We start from the raw sequence: 21,771 nt of genomic DNA on the forward strand, positions 1-21,771 counted from the left end.
AAGTTGATTTCAGAAAGCTGAAATCATATCTGAATAATGATAAAAAGTTTTCATTGTTTTGAATCGGAAACACGATATAGAGTAGTTTTGTTATTATGTGGATAAGATAGAATATAGTGAACAAGTGTCACCATAAGAATGTTAAAAAGATCTAATGACGTGGTGAGTACGTATAGAAGAACTCAAGGATAAGTGCATCAGTGACAAGTGTATAAGATGTATAAAGTCAGAGTTTATGAGTTTGAAACGAAGTGATAGTATTGCGCATAAACAAGAGTATGTTTATGATAAGGGTTTGCAGTTAAGTTGGAAAGAGTTAGCATTGGCTAACTAGAGTATGTGATAAAAATGTACTGGAATTATAAGATTATAAGATATTGTCAGGATATGATAACCAAATATGCAATGGATCTGGATACAGTTGCATATTTGGATCATAGTAATGTGGTATAGTAAAGGAAAAAGAAGTAAGAATTTGTATATTTAAGTAAAGCTGAGGATTGATAAGAAGAGTTTGAGAATGTGTATATCGATGATCAGATTATAGGACACAGGAAGTCAGAATGTTGAGTTTGAGCAAAAGAAATTTCAGGATGTATGAGAATATAAGTGAAATTGATAAGTTGAGTAAGCGAATTTTGAGATAATTTAGATTGGAAAGGATGTATATGATTGGTATAATAGGGCTTGTGCCCTAGATTGAACAAAAGTTATTATCTAGCTGTCAGAGTAAATGTGCTAGAGTTATAAGATTGGAGGAAAGATAAAGTGGAGTTAATCAAATATGATATGAATCTGGATGTGGTTATGTATCTTGATCATACCGATATGATGTAGGTAAAGAGATAAGCATTGGTATGTTTTAAAAAGTGGCTTTAAAGAAGAAAATACAAATACAAGAGATGATAAAGAATAAAGATCGGTAGAAGAAATAGGGATATCAAAGTTATGAGGATGCAATGAAGATGGTTACACAGAGATAAAAATAAGTGATAAGACAAGAGTATGTGAACATGAAAGGAAAGATATGATTTGTATATAAGAAGATTTTGATAATAAAAGGATAAATGGATAAAGAAATGAAAAGATGGTGTTTAAATGAGTAAATATGATAAAGGGTTATAAGGAAGTGCAAATTATAAGTTTGATTAGAAGTAAGAAAAGTATGTAAGGTTATATGAAGAGATTATGTGTATCGTAATACAGACAAGGATGAAAGAATGAGTAAAAGTTTGGATTGTGGTGAATTAATTAGAAAATGAGGAAAGAAATGAATTGATTGATTTTTTATTTTTAGTGATAAGAATTGATGTTACTGTCTACAGTATAAGTAACATTATATGAATGGAATCAGAGTTATGAATCTGAAACAAAGGGATAGTATTGTGTATAAGAAAGAGTGTGGAGATGATAAGGATTTGTACTTTAGAATGAAAGAGTTAGCGTTGACTAACAAGATTTTGTGATGAAATTGTATTAGATATAGTTGTATATTTTGATTACATAAACGTGATATAGTGAATGAAGTGAGGATTTGTATGGAAGTGTAAATGATAAGTTCGATATAGAAACACGAAAAGTGTGCAAGGTGATGTGAAAATATTGTTTGACTCTTTAAAGTATATGTTTAATCACAATTGAAGAAGATTTAAAGTTGTGTTTTGGTTAAATGATGACGAAATACAAGTTGGTATGGTTATAAGGTAATTAGAGAGTTATAAAGAAATAGATGGATTCATGATATAGAGTGATGAGATGGATGTTACTGTTAACGTGATGAGTGAAATTATATGGAATTTTAGAAAGGTCAAAGGAAAAATGCATAATCGAATGAGAGAAAAGACAACAATGGATTGGGATTACTGGTTATTGTTTATATGATAAGCAACAGAAGATGAATGTATAAACGAAAAAGATAATTGGAAAACTAAAGGATTGAAAAGTAAGTTTCTGATGATGACAAGAAAGAATAAGTCAGGGAAGCAACATAAGAACATTAGAAGATATGTTCTTATTAAGATGTTCAGTGAAAATTCGAGGGCGAATTTTCTTAAAAGGAGGGGAGATTTGTAACATCCGCAATACCGGGTTAGTGACTAAATTGAAAAGTTTTAGAATTTGGTGATCAATTTAGGAAAAATTGAAAAGTTTAGGGATTTAAAGTATAATATTTTGATAGTGGATTAAATGGTAATTATGGAAGAATTGAAAGGGTATTATGGTCTTTTTATGTAAAAGATATTTATCTTTTATTTAAAAGAGAAGCTTATGGGTGAGGAAGTATCTGGAAAGCTTCATTCTTATTCTTTCTTCTTCCCGTTGGTTTACTTCATAAGGATTCAGAGCCTAAACGAGTTCCGGAATCATTTACAAGTAAGATCGATAAAAAGGGAAGATAAGAGATTGAATGGACTAGTGAGGCCAGGTGATTGCATACAAGTTAGTTTATGATGTTTAATGGAAATAAGACTTGCGACGAGTCTATTTCCTATATTATAATGCATTAATTTATGATCATAGGCATATGTTTAATTTGGGTATATGTGATATATATTACAATATGTGTTAAATGATTGTGTGAATACATGTATTGTGATAAGTATAAGAATTAATATGAATGGGCTATATGACTGCATGGGAATATGAAATAGGTTATATGATAAGTGGTCATACATGTTAATAGTATAAGTGATCAATTATAAGAATTTATATAATAGATTTATATGACTACATGAGAAAGGTGATGAGTTAAATAAGATTAGACTATAGAGTAATATGAGAATAATATATTAGTGAAGGGAATTGAGTATAAATGATGATACCAAACCATAAGATAAGTATTTACTTATAGGATAACATGATATTATATGAATATAATATATAACTTTATGAGGAAGAATTGGGTGTTATATGATTTAGGTATGAAAATGATCTATGCGTAAGTATATTACGTGATTATGTGACTATGTGTGAAATAGAGTAAACTAGGTAAGTATAAGATATGTAAATATATTGCTATGGAACAAAGTATGTAATAATACAATGTTATTTGATTTATGATTTTGATATGTGCATGGATACATGAAATGGATATAGGTTATTATATATGTTACATGATTATATGCATGTGTGATATATGCTATGAGACATGCCCAATGTGAAATGAAATAAGCCAAGTGACTATATGAAATATATGATTATGAATAGGTAGAAAGGAAACAAATGATGATATAAGAATCTATTATAAGATATATGATATGACATCTATGTTTATATGAAACAAAGCAAGGTGATATGAGGTATGTGAGATATGAATATAAAATCATATGAGAAGTGAAAAGAATTACATGAAAATAGACTAAGTGATTACATGTATATGTGAAAGAAGCTATGAGCTTATATGAACATGTGATATGATATGGAATACATGATTACACATACATATGGTATGTGACAGAAGAGAAATGACAAGTAATGTGAACTGTTAAATGGCAATGCCCATGTTATGTGTCATGAGAGCTAGGGGTATAGTTGGCATGCCAAGAGTCGAGGGTCTATGTGGTCCTTCGGGACATATATATATATATTATTTGGAACATGTGTGAAGTCTGGTGAGACACATACTTGATCCCTAGCATATGTATATGATTCTTAAGGAATGATATGTGGTCCTTCGGGACATATATGTATTCTTTGGAACATGTGTGAAGTCTGGTGAGACACATACTTGATCCCTAGCATATGTATATGATTCTTAAGGAATGATATGTGGTCATTCGGGACATTGTGGTCCTACGGGACATATATGTATTCTTTGGAACATGTGTGAAGTCTGGTGAGACGCATACTTGATCCCTAGTATATGTATATGATTCTTAAGGAATGATATGTGATCCTTATGGACATTATTATATGGCACTACGGTGCAATTCTATGCGGCACTACGGTGCAATTCTATGTGGCACTTCGGTGCATTTATATGAGCTGTGGTGACAGCATTAGTGCACAACCTCCATAAACTCACATATCTATAGTTCTCACATATGTACATGGGCGAATCAAGAGATATAAACAAATATATGTTAGTAATATGATAAATGTTATAGAAATGATATGATGTTGTGTGTGTATAGTGTTTGATTGAAAAGGCTAAGCATAAAAGTATGTGATTACATGATAAACTGTTAATGATGAGTTATGTGTATGTATGTATTTACTGTAATTAATCTGATATGATTTTATATGATACGAAGAAAACATGTAATTTGGTATAACATGATAGAACAGAACATACATGTATTGATATATGTTATAAAGTGCATTATAAGTTTTTATGCCTCACTAAGTCTTCGACTTAGCGTGTGATTGTTTCACACGTAGGTTTCGAGAAGAGTAAAGAGTAATGCGGAGCAAGACAGGTCAGTTCTCCTTACCAAATATCAGATCAGAAAATATATGTACTGTTTATAGAGTGTAGTTGCCATGTAGTCTAAAGTTATAAATTGTATGAACTCTGATATATTTTGTAAACGTTTTGAATAAGTTAAATGTTATCAAAGTTTTTAAATTACTCACTATTTTATACGAATAAATGTTTGAAAAGTCAATGTGACACTTCGGACTCGTATCCGGGTCGGATACGGGTTGGGGGTGTTACAGAATGTGTCCATTTCGATCCTCTCATATCATTACTACTCGATGTGTTTCATCAACCAGTTGACTTATTTTTTGCCTCGTCTATCGATGTTATGTATATTGTCGAAATTCCTAGGTGCTTCAGGAATAGATTGTACAAAACCAATTGGCAGAGCACGCGATTAATAGGATGCCACTTGATAATAATATAACATATCAGAGAGATCACCGCCATCCATACATCTAATGGGCCACTTATGTGAGGTGGGATGCAACACCTCATTTCTTCAGTAGAATAATAAGCCCATTGAAACTAAAACAAATATATATAATTCTTATCAAAATAATATTCTAATTATATAACAATAATTAAAGGTAAATAATAAAATTTAAATACATACCTTTGTACCAGTCTTTTGATCAATGAGCAGTCGAATTTATTACAATTCATCTGGTACATCACGATCATCTTTCCTTATAGATGACCACCTATTCAATGTAAAAAAATTTCATTATATACTCAAAACAATTATTTATATACACAATCAGTATTGAAATTACCTCAACAATAACGGGAAGACTAACAGGATTTTCACGATCAAACATAAAAAGGGCATGCGATACCATGCCCATGATTACAGAAGAATGAGACATTCGCCGATAGCATTTTTTTCGATAATCAGTTGCTTGACACATTTCTTTATATAGAGATGCCAAAATCGTGAAGCCGCAACTGAATAAACCGGTAACTCAAAAATCTGCGAGATAACGCAACCACATACAATGGACTTTGTTGCAAGATTTATTGAACATCAAGATCCCTCCTATAAGTTGCAATATGCAAACCCGATAAAAATTTGAGTTTGATCCTTGGAACAGTCGTCGCTCAACCTTAAAAAATTTCTAGCCAACCATGATAACAATATTCGACCACCTTTGAAATTTAGAGATGACATAATGACCCGAACCCGACGGGGAAACCCGAAACTCGATCAAGTTCGGGTCAGGTCGGGTTTGAATGATATCGGGTCGGGTCGGGTCGGGTATCGGGGATTTTTTCGGGTCGGGTTCAAGGACGGGGCAAGGTATCCCCACCCCGCCCCGATTATATATATATATATAATATTTTTTATTTTTATATTAATTATATATATAATATTTTTTATTTTTTATATTAATTATATATATAATTTTTTTATTTTTTATATTAATTATATATATAATATTTTCGGGTTCGGGTTTGAGTATAATATTTTGGGTCGGGTTCGAGGACGGGGCAAAAAAAATCCCCGACGGGGTGCCCCGATAAAAAACCCGATGGGGATTGTGTCAGGGTCGGGGATGAGGATTCATTTCGAGTTCGGGGACGGGGCGAGCAAAACCCGCCCCGAACCCGCCCCATTGCTATTCCTATTGAAATTAGGTGGGATGCCTCTAAGATACTCCTCGCACAAGGAATGACAATCACTATATGCCACACCAGAAATAACATCTCCATCTACCGAAAGCCCAAAATGCAAGGAAAAATCCTCCAGCGTAATAGTGCACTCCCCATACGTAATATGTAATGTGTGTGTCTCTGGTTTCCACCTCTCAATCAATGCATAAATAAGGTTGAAATCAAGGTTATAGTGTCCTTCATATTTCGCTATGTAACTGAATCCAACATTAGCTAAATACAACCAGACACGACTCGATATCTCTAATTTAACGTTACTAATAAATGGATATAATATCTGATCATTCACCTAATTAAATAAATAGTATACAAATTAAAATATAAACTAATAATAAAAAATAAACGAATAAAACGTTCACAATAAATAAAATAAAATAATTTAAAATTATTATCGCATCGACAAAATGACTCGATAAATGATTCTCATCTAAACGCAACAACTGACCTACCATTTTATAACTGCAAAAGGTAATAAAAAATTAGTACAATAAAATATAATAAAATAATAAATGATTAAATGATTATAATATAATAAAAAATTAGCTTATAAAAATGATAATTATACTTACTTAAAACTTAATAGAACGTTATATAGAAGGAAGAAATAAAGTATTTTTTTAGTGGTATGAGTGTATGATGAGGGGTATTTATAGGGGAGAGGTCGGGAGGTTGGGCGGTATTTAGGGCGAGACAGTTGGAATTTAAATGCAAAATACGGATTATGATATGCACCTTTCGCCACATGTCTGATCCCCAGCAAATGCACACTTCATGATCCGTGTTTTATCATCGTGGTGCCATCTCGAATAGAACCCAGCGAAGGCACGAATTATGATTAACGTTTTTTCACCGTGTCTCCAGCTCGGAAAAAACTCTGCGAAGGCGCCTCATGACCAGTGCTTTGTGAGAAAGAGTGCTAGATCGATAATATTTGGAGAAAGGGTGTCTCACATGTAATATTTATCTGTTAGGGTAATTTTTGGGTAAAATAATTGAGTTTAAGATCTAATTTGATATTTAGAAATTTCAGGACTTTGATTTTAAAAATAAGGGTGAATTATGATTTTAGTACCTAAATTATTAGTCCGTTTTAATATCTAAACTTTCAATTTTTTGAAAATCGTACCTAAAGTTTAGTTTTAATTTTATCTTAGTAACATTGTTCAAAATTTAATATTATTTTTTTGAATAAATTAAAAGTTTAGGGTACTAAAACATACCAAAATTGATCTTTTATGTATTAAACACGTTAAGTTTTTAACAACGGAATACTAAAATAAAATGAAAACTAAACATTAAATATAATTTTGAAAAAAAATGAGAGTTTAAGTACTAAAACGAATTAAAATTGATAGTTTAGATATTAAATACGTAGGTTACCCTAAAATAAATATGTAATTATTTTTTAAATTATTAACTTGTGGCAATGATTTATTAAACAGGTATTTATGGATGTGAATTTGTATATATGTTTTTTCAGATTCGCATACTTTTATTTATGCTTTTAAATTTGTTTTACTATATAATTTTGTAAGTTGTTTTATGTTGCTTCACTTTCAGTTGTTTTTCAATCATAACGTTCACAGCGGATATAGTAATATAATTTAGAATGAAAAATATTTGATTTAATTTAATTTAGAAATAGTAGTATAATTTATCTTTAGATATTTAAAGAATTATTACAATATACTTTTATTTCTTAATTATTCAATATTTTATTTAATAAATACAATATATATATATATATAATCGAGTATATGTGTTTATCATACAAATTAGGTGAATTAATTTTTTTCTAAATCTGAATCAAATCGAGTGACGGACGAAGAAATAATATTTTTGGATGTTTAAAGGAATCAAATATTCGAACAGACTTGAATCTTGACCATCCTTACGTGACATAATAGGGATTATCGTTTCATCCGAATCTGATATCTTTTGACTCGATCCAAATCGATATAATTATTTTTTATTTAAAAAATTCGATCTTAGATCAAATTCGAATACAGGGTGAAAAAAATTTAATCTAACTTGACATAATATTATAGTTATTCATTATATTTTTAGAAATAATTATAATAATAGTGTTATTTTTGTTATTTAGGTTTTTGTTTTATAATAAGCATGCTATATATGTTTAGGTAGGTCAAATCATGTTGGATAGGATATAAATTTTATCTTCAAAGTTAGATTAAATAAAATCTTTTTAAATTTCAGATCAAGTCTAATGTAGGTGAAAAAGTTAATTTTTTTAAATAAATCAGAATGAATTAGAAATTCGACCCGATCTATTTCCTGACATACTATAATTTATAATTTTTTTTCACAAATAGATGTTTAAATTATTTTTTGAATGATTTCGGTGTCTAACGGCTAACGTTACAAAAATTACTATTTTAAGTGTTCGGGCCGTCAATGTCGTTAATTTCTTCTGTTATGAAACACGTGTCACAATCCGATAATTTTTTTAAAAATATTATGTTTATAAAAAACTTTAATTTATCTTAAATTACAAAAAAACTCCAAAATTCATAAAATAACAATAAGTTAACACTTATTTTATAATTAAACTTTTTTTTACCTCGCCTCTTAGCCTTACCGTTTGATGCATTTAATCTGTACATTAACAATAAATACTGTGCAGGCACGTATTTGAAAATTTTCAAAAAATAAATACCAACTTTATTGAGAAATGACCGCATGTAATTCAGTAACATTGTGAGTAAAAAAACCCTATTATTTATTTATATATTTATTTATTCATTCATTTCAATTCGAAAATTGAAAAGTAGATCGTACGGCATGCTAACGGGAATCTAGATGGAAAGACGAGTGGAGGAGGAGAAGATAACAAAGGAACAATCTTGATCTTCTGCTAGGGAGTTGACTGTATTCTGTTAGATTATTGTTTGGGCAGAATAGTATTACTTAGCAAAACCCTAGAACTGGAGGATTTAGGAGTAGGAGGGCTGTTAATTTTATGGGAGCTGAAGTCCCAGCGCAACCACCACCACCAGCGGCTATGGGGTATTTTCGGACTTAGGGTTTTGCGAAGAACTTAGTTAGATTCAAAGGAGGAAACCAACAAGTTATGGATGGTGGGCGGAGATTAGCGGTGAGCCCAAGGCCTTGCTGTGGACGGAGAATAGTCGCATCGAAGAAGAGAGGGAGGGCGGATGGCTTTGTTAACAGCGTCAAGAAGCTTCAGCGAAGAGAAATTTGCTCCAAGCGACACCGTGCGTTCTCCATCACCGACGCCCAGGAGCGCTTCCGCAACATTCGCTTGCAGGTTCTTTCTTTTACTTACTTTACCTAAGCCTACTCTAATTATTTCATTGTCGCACAAATCTTATTCTTTATGTGCTGGTATTGCAATTAAAGCTTGGATTTTTTCCTTTTTCTGTTCAATTTACATGAGAATTCTGCTTTCGGATATAAGATCTAGGTCGAGGTTCTCACGCTTTCTTGATAACAATCCAAAAAAATTGACCATTTTAGCCACAGTTGCAAATTTATGGTAGAAATAAAGGAAACTCTAGCTTTGAATCAGTGGGGTTCAAATTAGTTTGATACACAATCCCTTTTTAACAGCTTACACTTTAATCACAGTGACAGCTTTTGTATATTAATAGATTACTAGAGTGGAGCATCCATCCTTTCCATGTTACCTTACTATTGCTACAATTCTGATTCAGTTTTATTGTTTTTTAAAATTTATTGATCTTTATATTTTGTCTGTTTAATTTTTTATAATATGATTAATAGCGAAAGAAAAAGTTTGAAATGGTGGAATTTTGTTCCAAAGATTCCTGATGTCGATTTTATTTATTTCCTTGTATGATAAAGCTTGTTTAAGAAATTCGAGTAAGAAATATAAGCTCAAATGCATAGGTGGATATTTAAACTTAGATTCTTTTTTTTCTATTGCTGGTGTTAAGATAATCTTGATACATTCCTGCTATTTGATCCAGTTCATCTTTTTAACAGTGATCTTTGTATTTATTTCTACATTAAGTAGGAAGGCAGAGAAGGGTATTTCTTTCATTTTGTTTTGCTTGAAGTCTATCAAGCAAAAGGATTAATTTGAAAGTCAATAGGTGATCTGTTACTTGTGTAGCCACAGGGCTGATTGGCATTGCTGTTCTTATTGAGCTTGCTTACTAAATTCATGTTGGTGATATGTTGCATGTGTATACATAGGAGGAATATGATACTCATGATCCAAAAGGACATTGTTCGATGGTATTATCATTTCTGAGGAAGAGATCAAAGATTATAGAGATTGTAGCTGCACGAGACATTGTCTTTGCTCTTGCTCAATCTGGTATATGTGCAGCATTTAGCCGAGGTGGGGATCATGTTTTACCTTCTAAACTTGTTTTTGATTGCCTTTTATGTTTCTATTTGAATCAAGAATTAGGTTGGGGGTATCAATATTTATTGTTTTTGGATGCAGAAACCAATCAAAGAATATGCTTTCTAAATGTCACTGCTGATGAAGTTATACGAAGCTTGTTTTACAATAAAAACAACGACTCGCTCATTACAGTCTCAGTTTATGCATCAGACAATTTCAGCTCTTTGAAATGCAGAAGCACAAGGATTGAGTATGTCTGTCCTTTTTAACCTCTTTAGAACCCTTCTCTTATTCCAATTTGATCTGAAAAGATAAATGGGGGGAAATGTCAAAGAAAAACATGAATTACTGCTTTTGGGCATGTTTCCGTTCTGAAACTATTCTGTTTGATTGACAGATACATACGGAGAGGCCAACCTGATGCTGGTTTTTCTCTTTTTGAATCCGAGTCACTTAAGTGGCCTGGTTTTGTCGAGTTTGATGATGTTAATGGGAAGGTGCTCACCTATTCCGCACAGGATAGGTAATTACTCACCTATTGAATGTCCTTTTGTGCTAAACTCAATTGGTTCCTTAACTAGATTTCTGAGTTTGATATATATTGTTTTTGTTTTGTAATCAGCATATACAAGGTGTTTGACCTAAAAAATTATACAATGTTATACTCCATATCAGATAGAAATGTGCAAGAGATTAAAATCAGGTAATGCTCCTTACATGATGGTTGTCTTCTTCCTGCAAGAATAAAGATTCATTCATTGATAATAAAAGGGAACCTTTATGGTTTTCGTATTCTTCTGTACGTATTATTCTATTAAAAAAATAAATTCTTCCGTACGTATTGATAGTTGATAATAATTTAGGCTTTTCTTGATTGTTTCTTAACTGTTGTATACATTATGCATTTTATTCTTGTAAAAAATTACTATTTCTAATTATAAGTATTATTTAGTCTAAACAAACTTTTGCCTTTTTACTGGAGATAAAAGAAGTACCGGGAGTAACAATCAAATGGTGCCTTAACCTGTTTGCTTTAATGGTGTCTTGTTACGTAATTGACTTTGTTTCCATCATTTATTTTTGACAGTCCAGGGATCATGTTATTGATTTTCGCTAAAGTTGGTGGCCATGTTCCTCTTAAGATTCTTTCAATAGAGGATGGTACTGTTCTCAAATCTTTTAGTCCTTCTTCACCGGAATAAGAAGGTGGATTTCATTGAACAGTTTAATGAAAAGCTTCTTGTGAAGCAGGAAAACGAAAACCTCCAGATTCTTGATGTAAGAATCTTTGTGAATATTCATTTATTCCATTCTAAAAGTAGAAAGTTTGGAAGCTAAAAGAATTTCTACAATGTAATTGTGCAGGTTCGCAATTCTGAGCTAACAGAAGTTAGCAAAAATGAATTTACGACCCCGTCAGCATTTATTTTTCTGTATGAGAACCAGTTATTCCTTACATTTAGAAATCGGACAGTGGCTGTATGGAATTTCCGTGGAGAACTTGTAACTTCATTTGAGGATCACCTTTTGTGGCATCCTGACTGCAACACTAATAATATATACATCACAAGTGATCAAGACCTCATTATCTCATACTGCAAGGCTGATTCTGATGATCCATTATCTGAAGGAAACGGTTAGTATTTTCTTTCTTTAAACTACTCACTTTCTTTGAAATGCAACCCTAAAACTCAGGTTTAAGCGCTTGGCATGTTTGTAAAGCAGGATAATTTGTTGTTCTTTTTAATGATCTTTGTTTCCTGCATCTTTCTTTAGTTTGTATTTGTTTCACCGTCTATGTGTGCGGCTAATGAACTTGATACATCCTTGTTGTGACAGGCTCCATTAATATCAGCAATATATTGACAGGGAAATGTCTTGCTAAAATAAGGGCTGGCAATAATTTCCCTGTGGAAAAACAATGCAGCTGCAGTGGCAAATGTAGTTGCATTTTGAAAACACAGAGCAACATGTCGAGAATTATAAGCACGGTTGCGGAAGCATTAGAAGATATCACTGCTCTTTTCTATGACGAAGAACGCAATGAGATTTATACGGGTAATAGGCTCGGTTTAGTGCATGTGTGGTCTAACTAATGATTTGATTTTGATTAGGATTTTATTAATGTAATTTTAGTTGAGTTGTTTGTGAATTGGGGTGGGGGAGGGAGGCTTTGTGATTTTCACGGAACTGTACCGTTATTTATGAGAAATTCATTTTGTTTGTGTTCTAAACGATCTTATTATGTATGAAGTGTGTTTGTGTCTCGAATATGGGATGGAGTGAAAGGGAAATCTAAGGGTTGTGCGCTTGAATGACGTGAAAAAAATAAGGCTTAATATCAAAACAAGCGTCTAAACTGTAATGTTTTTCTCAAATAGATGTTTAAACTATTTTTTAACTTATTCAGGTGTCTGATGTTACAAAAGTTATTATTTTAGGTGTCTAGATTGTTAACGGTGCTAGTTTTTTGTTAAGTGGCATGTCACAATTGTTAAATTTAAAATTTTTATTTATAATTAAAAAATTTAAATTATATATATTTTTAAAAAAATACAAATTTCGAAATAAATCAAAATTTTGAAAACCTTCATTTCAACCCCTAAAGTTACGTCGATTGTCATCTTTTGTTGTCGATGAAGTTCCACTCAACCTCCCCTTCTCCCGGAGACCAAAACCCTTTTGAAATCGTGACCGATTGATAATCGATAGATGTTTTATGCCCCGCGAACCATAGGTTGAAAATCACGATCCCATGCGATTCTGACGACCAATTGGCGACAACAAATACGATGTATGATTAGGAGGATGACAAGGACTACGTCTTGGCGAGTTAAGGTTAACATTGGGAGATTTTAGGGATTTGGAGCTATATCATAATTTAAGAGAAATTAGAGTTTTTTTTAATAAATATAATAATTTTTTTAATTTTTTTTAAAAAAATGTAAAATCACCAGATTATGACATATGTCACTTAACGAGAGAAATTAACGTCGTTGACAGTCCGAGTATTTAAATGGGTAACGTTTGTAACATTAGGTACCTAGATGAGTCAAAAAATAGTTTAGACACCTATTTGGTTAAAACGATATAATTTGGACATTTATTTTGGTATTAAGCCAAAAAATAATAATAATGCAAATATTTTTTTATTAATATAGGGTGATAATAAAGTAGTATTTGTTGCGGAAGACGGCTATCGAAAAGAGCAAAATCGTAACTGATAATTTGAGAAAATAAAAATGAAGATAAAAGAGACACAAAATTTACGTGGAAAACCCCTAAATAATATAGGGTAAGAACCGCAGGCAACGGTAGAAGAATTTCATTATGAGAAAATAGGAATTACAACTTCTCTCGATCGACCAAGGAGAAAACAATGATAATTCTCTCTTGATAAAAAGGAGAAAACGACTCTCAAGAAACTCTCTAAATTTTCTCTAGTATTAGAAGAAAGCTAGAATGCTTTGGGATGCTTTTGAAGCTAAATGAGCTAGGGTATTTATAGTTGAAGTTTTAAGGACTAATTTGTAAATACCCTAAATTATAATGGCTAAAAATGAGATTTTACCATTGTTGAAAATTCAACAATAGCTGCTGCCCCTTTTTTTTCAAGCAGCACCGAAAGTTGCATTTATTATGCACACTTTCGGTGCATAGTAAACAATCTCCCACTTGAAGATTTGATTGGAACAATCATATCTTCACACCATTCTTTCTACCTTGTACCATCATGTTGCTTACGTCTCTGACAGGCCACAAGAGGATCGACACCATGTAAATTTATCAGCATTGATCGCCTTCGTCATGAAATCTGCTATATTGTCTTTGGTATGAATCTTCTGCATATCTACCGTCCATTTTTTCACCTTTTTACGAATGAAATGGTATTGAACTCGTATGTGCTTTGTCCTTGAATGAAATGATGGATTCCTTGCTAGATGCAAGGCGCTTTGACTATCACAAAACAGAGAGACATACTCTTGATTGTGCCCAAGCTCCTCCAATAGCATCTTCAACCAAATTGCTTCTTTACTGGCTTGTGTAGCTGCTACATATTCTGCTTCTGTTGTGGATGTAGCCACAACTGACTGCAATTTTGATACTCAGCTTATAGCTCCACTAGCAACTTTAAATACGTATCCTGTAGTAGATTTACTTTTATCCAAATCCCCTGCATAGTCAGAATCAACATACTCATTGATAAGTAAATTTGATCCTCCGTAACATAATACAACATTTGAGGTCCCTTTGATGTATCTCAGGATCCTCTTTACTGAATTCCAATGCTCTTTGCCTGGATTCGCCATGTACCGACTAACCACTCCCACTGCTTGTGCAATGCGTGGTCTTGTGCATATCATAGCGAATATTAAACTTCCCACTGCTGATGCATACGGTACTCGAGACATCTCCATCCTCTCTTCTTCACTGCTAGGACTCATACTGGAGGATAATTTGAAGTTAATAGGAAGAGGGGTATAAATTGACTTACAATCTTACATGTTAAATCGTGACAAGATCTTCTTCAAGTAATTCTTTTGTGAAAGCCAAATCTTCCTATTACTTTTGTCTTGGTGAATTTGCATCCCTAGAATCTTGTTTGCTGATCCCAAGTCCTTAATTTCAAATTCCATAGTCAGTTATGCCTTCAATTCTTCAATATGATCTTTGTTGGGTCATGCATCCAACATGTCATCCACATACAACAGCAATATAACAAAATCGTTATCACCAGACCTCTTGAAATAAGCACAAGGGTCTGCATTAAGTCTGTTGTATCCAATGCACATAATGAAGGAATCAAATCTCTTATACCAACACCTCGGCGCCTGCTTTAGACCGTACAGAGATTTGTTCAACCTGCAAACCAAGTTATTCTTTTCTTTTTCTTCAAAACCTTCAGGCTGGAGCATGTAAATATCTTCTTCAAGATTTTCATGAAGAAAAGCTGTTTTAACATCTAGTTTCTCTAGATGTAAGTTCAATGTAGCACACATTGCCAAAACTACTCGAACTGTTGTTAGTCGAACCACAGGAGAAAATATTTTATTAAAATCAATACTTCTTTTTGAGCATATCCTTTGACCACCAGTCTTGCACGATACCTCTCAACTTGATCGTCACTATTTCGCTTGATTTTGAAGACCCATTTGTTACCAATTGGATTCTTTCCTTGTAGTAGTGGCACAAGGTCTCATGTATTATTTTTATGAAGGGCTTCAATTTCTTCTTGCATCGCCATCATCCACAGTGAAGCATCTGAGCTGTTTATTACCTCATCATATGTTGATGGCTCACCGTCCTCTGTTAAAAGATAGTATGCAATATTTCCTTCTATAACATAATCTAAGTGCAATTTGGGACGTCTTCTCACACGATCTGATTGACGAGTTGTTGGAGCTTCAGAACTCTCTGGTTCTTGTTCATCATGTGCTGGTTCTGCTTCAGAAGAATCTCCTTCTTCAACCTCCTTTTCCACATATATCTGTGTAGTCTCTGACTCTTCAGTGCTATCATCGTCTTCTTTTCTTTGTAGTTTATCTTGTACAAAGATAACATCCCTGCTGATGATCACTTTGCGGGCAGTGGGATCCCACAAGTGATACCCCTTGACTCCATCAGTATACCCCAAGAATTTGCATTTCATGGATTTTGGATCCAGCTTTGAGATTTCTTGGGAGTTGTACATCACATACACAATACTTCCAAATACATGGAGGTTTGAATAATCAGCTGGTTTACCAGTCCACATCTCCATTGGTGTCTTTAGCTCTATTGTAGTTGATGGAGCTCGATTCACCAACTAACAGGCGATATTGACTGCTTCTGCCCAGAATGATTTTTCTAGGCCTGCATCCCTCAACATTGCTCTTGTTCTTTCTAACAAGGTTCTGTTCATCCGCTCTGCCACTCCATTTTGTTGAGGAGTGTTTGCCACTGTGAACTGTCTTTTGATGCCTTCTTTCATGCAAAAGTCATCAAATTCTTCTCTTGTGTATTCTCCTCCATTATCTGTTCTGAAACACTTGATTTTATTTCCAGAATCAAGTTCCACCCGCGCCTTGAAGTTTTTGAAAGTTGAAAACACGTCTTACTTCTTCTTAATAGGGTACACCCAACATCTTCTGGGGTAGTCATCAATAAATGAGACAAAGTATTTTGCTCCACCTAGGGATGTAACTGGTACTTGCCATACGTCAGAGTGAATCAATTCTAGAACATTTTTTCCTCTAGAATTTGATGTGTTGAATTTCAACCGATGTTGCTTACTTGTTATGCAATGCTCACACAAAGGAAGTGTTACCTTTGTTAAGCCTGGAAGTAGCTTTTGCTCCATAAGGATTTTCATTCCTTGTTCCGACATGTGTCCAAGTTTATGATGCCATAGCATTGCAGAATCTGAACTACATGAGGCAATAGAGGCTTCTGCTTCTAGCAAAGTCTCTCCCTTCAGCATGTACAAATTTGTTGGTTATCTTTTCACCTTTTAGCACCACAAGCGCTCCACGAAACACCTTCATGATTCCTTCACGTGTTTCAATCTTGCTTGCATTATTATCCAACAATCCGTAGGATAATAAATTTTTCTTCAGGCCTTTCACGTGCCGCACATCTCGAACAACTTTAATTGTTCCATCATACATCTTCAATTTGATGGTTCCTACGCCAATGATCTCTAAGGCATGATCATTGCAACTATACACAGATCCTCTTGAGACAGGTTCATAATGATGGAACCATTCTCTTCTTGAGGTCATGTGATATGTTGCTCCCGAATCAATGAGTCATATATCTGCAAATCTTTTTCTGCCTTCCACGGTGGTTGACGCTTCACAACATAGAACATCTCCATCATCTGAAGTGTTTGCGGTATTGCCTTATAGGTTGGAGTTTTTATTTAGACTCCAACAATCATTCTTCAAGTGACCATTCTTTCCACAGTTGTAGCACTTTAAATTCTTCTTGCTCCTCGACTTCGATCTACCATGTTTGTGACTGCTGCTTTGGCCACGTTCTGTTGATCTCCCTCTCATCGTTGTCATCGTTGTCAATGCTTCTGCTTGTTGCAGATTTACTTGTCTGTCTTCCTTGTTCTTGCGCCGATTTTCTTCTTGTAGAACAACAGCTGCAACGTCATCAAAGACTAGACTAGTGACAATACTGTTTGTCAAGTTGATGATGAGTTGATCATACGAATCCGGTAGACTTTGAAGAAGAAGTTCAACACGTTCTTGTTCTCCTATTTTACAGCTTAAAGATGTAAGTTGAGAAAATAAAGTGTTCAGTATATTTAAGTGCTCCGTCACTGAAGTAGATTCTGGCATACGGAGAGTGTACAATTTTCTCTTAAGGAAAATTTTATTGTGAAGCGATGTGACCTCGTACAATTTGGTGAGATGATCCCATATCTCCTTAGCTGTATTATCCTCCTCGATGCTTGACAATACTTCATCTGCTAATGCTAGATGAAAGTTTGCCATAACATTTATGTCCATTTCGATCCATTTGTTGTCATCTGTGAAATCTACCGACCTTTCACTGATAGCTGGAAGACAACCGTCTTTCCTCAAGATAAGCTTCATCTTCAATTTCCACAATGATAAATTTCTCCCATTGAATTTTTCAATATCAAATTTCGTTGCCATAGCTTCTTTTACGGATAGCTCCCACTATTTCACTATCGTGAATAGTTATCTAGAACTTTCAAAGAATGGGTAATAACTTCTTACTTTCTTATATTGGAGGGATCCACCTTTTGATGGCAACCACAAAGACAATAAGCAGATATTACACACTCTAATCTGGCTTTGATACCAATTGTTGCGGAAGACGGCTATCGAAAAGAGCAAAATCGTAACTGATAATTTGAGAAAATAAAAATAAAGATAAAAGAGACAAAATTTACGTGGAAAACCCCTAAATAATATAGGATAAAAACCACGGGTAACGGTAGAAGAATTTCATTATGAGAAAATAAGAATTACAACTTCTCTCGATCGACCAAGGAGAAAACAATGATAATTCTCTATTGATAAAAAGGAGAAAACAACTCTCAAGAAACTCTCTAAATTCTCTCTAGTATTGGAAGAAAGCTAGAATGTTTTGGGATGATTTTGAAGTTAAATGAGCTAGGGTATTTATAGTTGAAGTTTTAAGGACTAATTTGTAAATACCCTAAATTACAATGGCTAAAAATGAGATTTTACCATTGCTGAAAATTCAACAATAGCTGCTGCCCTTTTTTTTTTCAAGCAGCACCGAAAGTTGCATTTATTATGCACACTTTCGGTGCATAGTCAATAGTATTTGTTTGAAAATTTCTTAATTATTTAATAATAAACGCTTAAACATCATCTCTAATTTAAGACCTTTATAGATAACAATAATTTCTTTAATCAATAAAATTGTTTGGTTGGTCTATAATGTAAACTTAGATTAGAAGTACTGCAAACCCGCCTGTAGACCAACTCAAATGATGAATGGGCGGTATTAATTTGATTGAATTGATCCTATTTAATAAAAAAAACAACTCGAGCTTAAGTTTGAATTCGAGTCTACAATGATAGAATGTTAATTTTTCAATTGTGACTCATAAGATTCGAAACATGTTACAAAGATTAAAATTATATAATCTCTAAATTATATAAATTTTCATATACACAATAAAATTTTAACTTTCTGTAAGATGTAAAGTCGTATCTCTAAGCTTATATAAAAACCTATATTGTTCTATAATTGATGTCTTAATTTCTGTAATAACGTTTCCACAAATCATTAAACCGTCATTCAAATTATTTGTTCCATTGGTGTCAACTTTATACTGATATATTGGGGTATTCATGACCCTACACACGAAAGGGTTTCCAAGAAGAGAAGAAAGTAATTTATGTTTTGAGCGGTGAAATCAGTTGGAGTGTGAGTTGTGCTTATGGGGCAAGGAATGAGGAATGGAACATTCTTTTCCTCTTTATTGTGTATATATAAAGCATTGAGTACTAAGTGTTAAACTTATAATGAAATCTAAATACATAACAAATGCTTGTCGGTGAGGGTGCGCAAAGTGGATTATGGTATGATGGATCAATTATTACCTTTGAGATTGTTTGGTATAAATCACGTGGTCCTTCACCTCTTCTTTTTCTTCAAGCGGTTGTAAGTAATCATAATGGAATTTCAAGTTCTTTTTTTATATAAAAAAAGTGTATTCAATAAGCTCCGTTCTTAAGCTAGAAATGGCGATGTGTTTGTTATTGCTTTAAAGTAACTTCAACATTATGGAGGTAAAAGGTTGATTCTGTCTGTAGAACCGAATGAAATCAATTTGAGTTAAAATTGTTTGTGATCCGAGGTGATGGTGATCCGAAATCGATTCGAGTTTGAACTGATATTGAACTTAACCCGAGTTGGACCTGAAAATTATAGATATGAACCCGACCTGCATTCGATGTAAGAATGACATGAATTTGAACTAAACCAATAATATGGTAACCGAACCCGTCCTGATCCGACTGATATGAACCCAAACCCGAGATTAACCTGGTAAATAGATGGTATTACCCGATCTATTATCAACTTGACTTGTGTAAATGATCTGGTTTGTTATTGAACTGATATGATATTTACCTAACTTATAAGTTACAATTGATAAAATTATGAGATTTTAGGTAATTTTTTTTACTGAAAATATTAAAAAAATAACATATCTAATAACATCTTTTCTTAATCGTATATTAGACTACCGCACGTGAGAATTTTCCAATCCACTTTGCTTTTGATTTTTAACAGTTAAAAGTTTTCCTTGGATTTTATCACTTTGTCGTCGGTTTTGAAGAAGAATAAAGGAGATCGAACACTTGCATTTATGGTGTTAAGAGTTTTAAGGATTTGCTAAATGATTTTTTTAATAATTATAATTTTTTATTAATTTTACTTTTAAAAAAAATAAATAAATTGTGACATATATAAATATGAATATATATATATACATATATATACTTATGTAATTATATACATATATAAATGTATATATATACATATATCATGCATATGTATATATATATACACATATTTATTTATATGTATTTATATACACTTATGTATATACATCATACATATATACATACATCATTAATCATGCATATATATATATATATATATATATATATATATATATATAAGTATATCTATCTATCAAGGTATATATACTTATATATTAAATATATATATATATATATATATATATTATATATGGATAAGTATATAAGTATAACATATATACATACTTATAGGTATATGTATAAGTATATATATTTATGCATATATATATATATATATATATATTAATTATATTATAATATCCAAAACTTTATAAACTTTTACTCCTCAATTTTTGAAATGAATGTAATTTAGTCTATTTTTATATTAGTTTCAACTTCATATTTTACAATTATTTCGATTTGATTCATATGTGTCGTTTAATTTATTAAATCTTAACTTGTAATTTTATATTTGTTTAATTTAGTGTTTAAAATTATATTTGTATATGAAATTAACCCATACTTATTAATATTTTTGTAATTTACTTCGAACCCAATAAATTGCATAATATACTTCAAACTCTATAAATTATATCATAATTTCCAAACTTTATAAACTTTTGTTCACCAACTTTTTAAATGAATTCAATTTAGTCTATTGTATATTAATTTCAACTTAACATTTATAATTATTTTGATTTGATCCTCATCCATGAGTGCTATTTAATTTATTTAAATTTCAATTTGTAATTTTATGTTTGTTCAATTTGGTCCTTAAAATTATATTTTTATTGATAATTTACTCAAAATCATATATAATTACAAATTACAATTCGTCCTTCATGAAATGTGAAAAATAATTATCCAAAAAATGACCCGACCTGAAATCAATCTGTACTCGGTAAAATCTGACCTGAATATTGTCTATCAATGATGTGATTCGATCTGAGCGAGATTAGACCTGAAGTCCATCTAAACCTGAATTATCCTGATATTTAACTGATTCAGACTTGAACTGACATCGATATGAACTGAAACTTGATCCGACCCTAAAATAAATATGATATCAAATTAACATAAAAATAACTTGATCTAAATCCAACCATCAAAATAATCAAACAATTTATATCTGATTTGATGATTTGATGATTTCACTTCCTTATTCAACATTCCACTTTCACCGCAACTACGATTCTACTCTCCCTACTCTATGTCTCTCCCAAGTCAAATGCTGGACTCTTGTTTGTTTTTATAGAAATTCCATTTTCCACTACACACGA

At 32.3% G+C, this 21,771-nt stretch overlaps 1 long non-coding RNA gene and 1 pseudogene across 1 annotated transcript; one reads left to right on the top strand and one right to left on the bottom strand.

The window, feature by feature from the left end:
* Positions 1-5,309: 5,309 nt before the first annotated feature.
* Positions 5,310-10,949, bottom strand: LOC120123455. Its single transcript, XR_005516191.1, has 3 exons — positions 10,830-10,949; positions 8,588-8,597; positions 5,310-5,321 (listed from the first exon to the last, which is right to left on the bottom strand). It is a non-coding gene; the product is annotated as an uncharacterized LOC120123455 (long non-coding RNA).
* Positions 8,888-12,661, top strand: LOC120123454 (annotated as a pseudogene).
* Positions 12,662-21,771: the final 9,110 nt, after the last annotated feature.

The sequence above is a fragment of the Hibiscus syriacus genome, unplaced genomic scaffold, assembly GCF_006381635.1.
Source record: "Hibiscus syriacus cultivar Baekdansim isolate YM2019G1 unplaced genomic scaffold, ASM638163v2 tig00110393_pilon, whole genome shotgun sequence".
In the NCBI taxonomy this organism is placed as follows: domain Eukaryota; kingdom Viridiplantae; phylum Streptophyta; class Magnoliopsida; order Malvales; family Malvaceae; genus Hibiscus; species Hibiscus syriacus.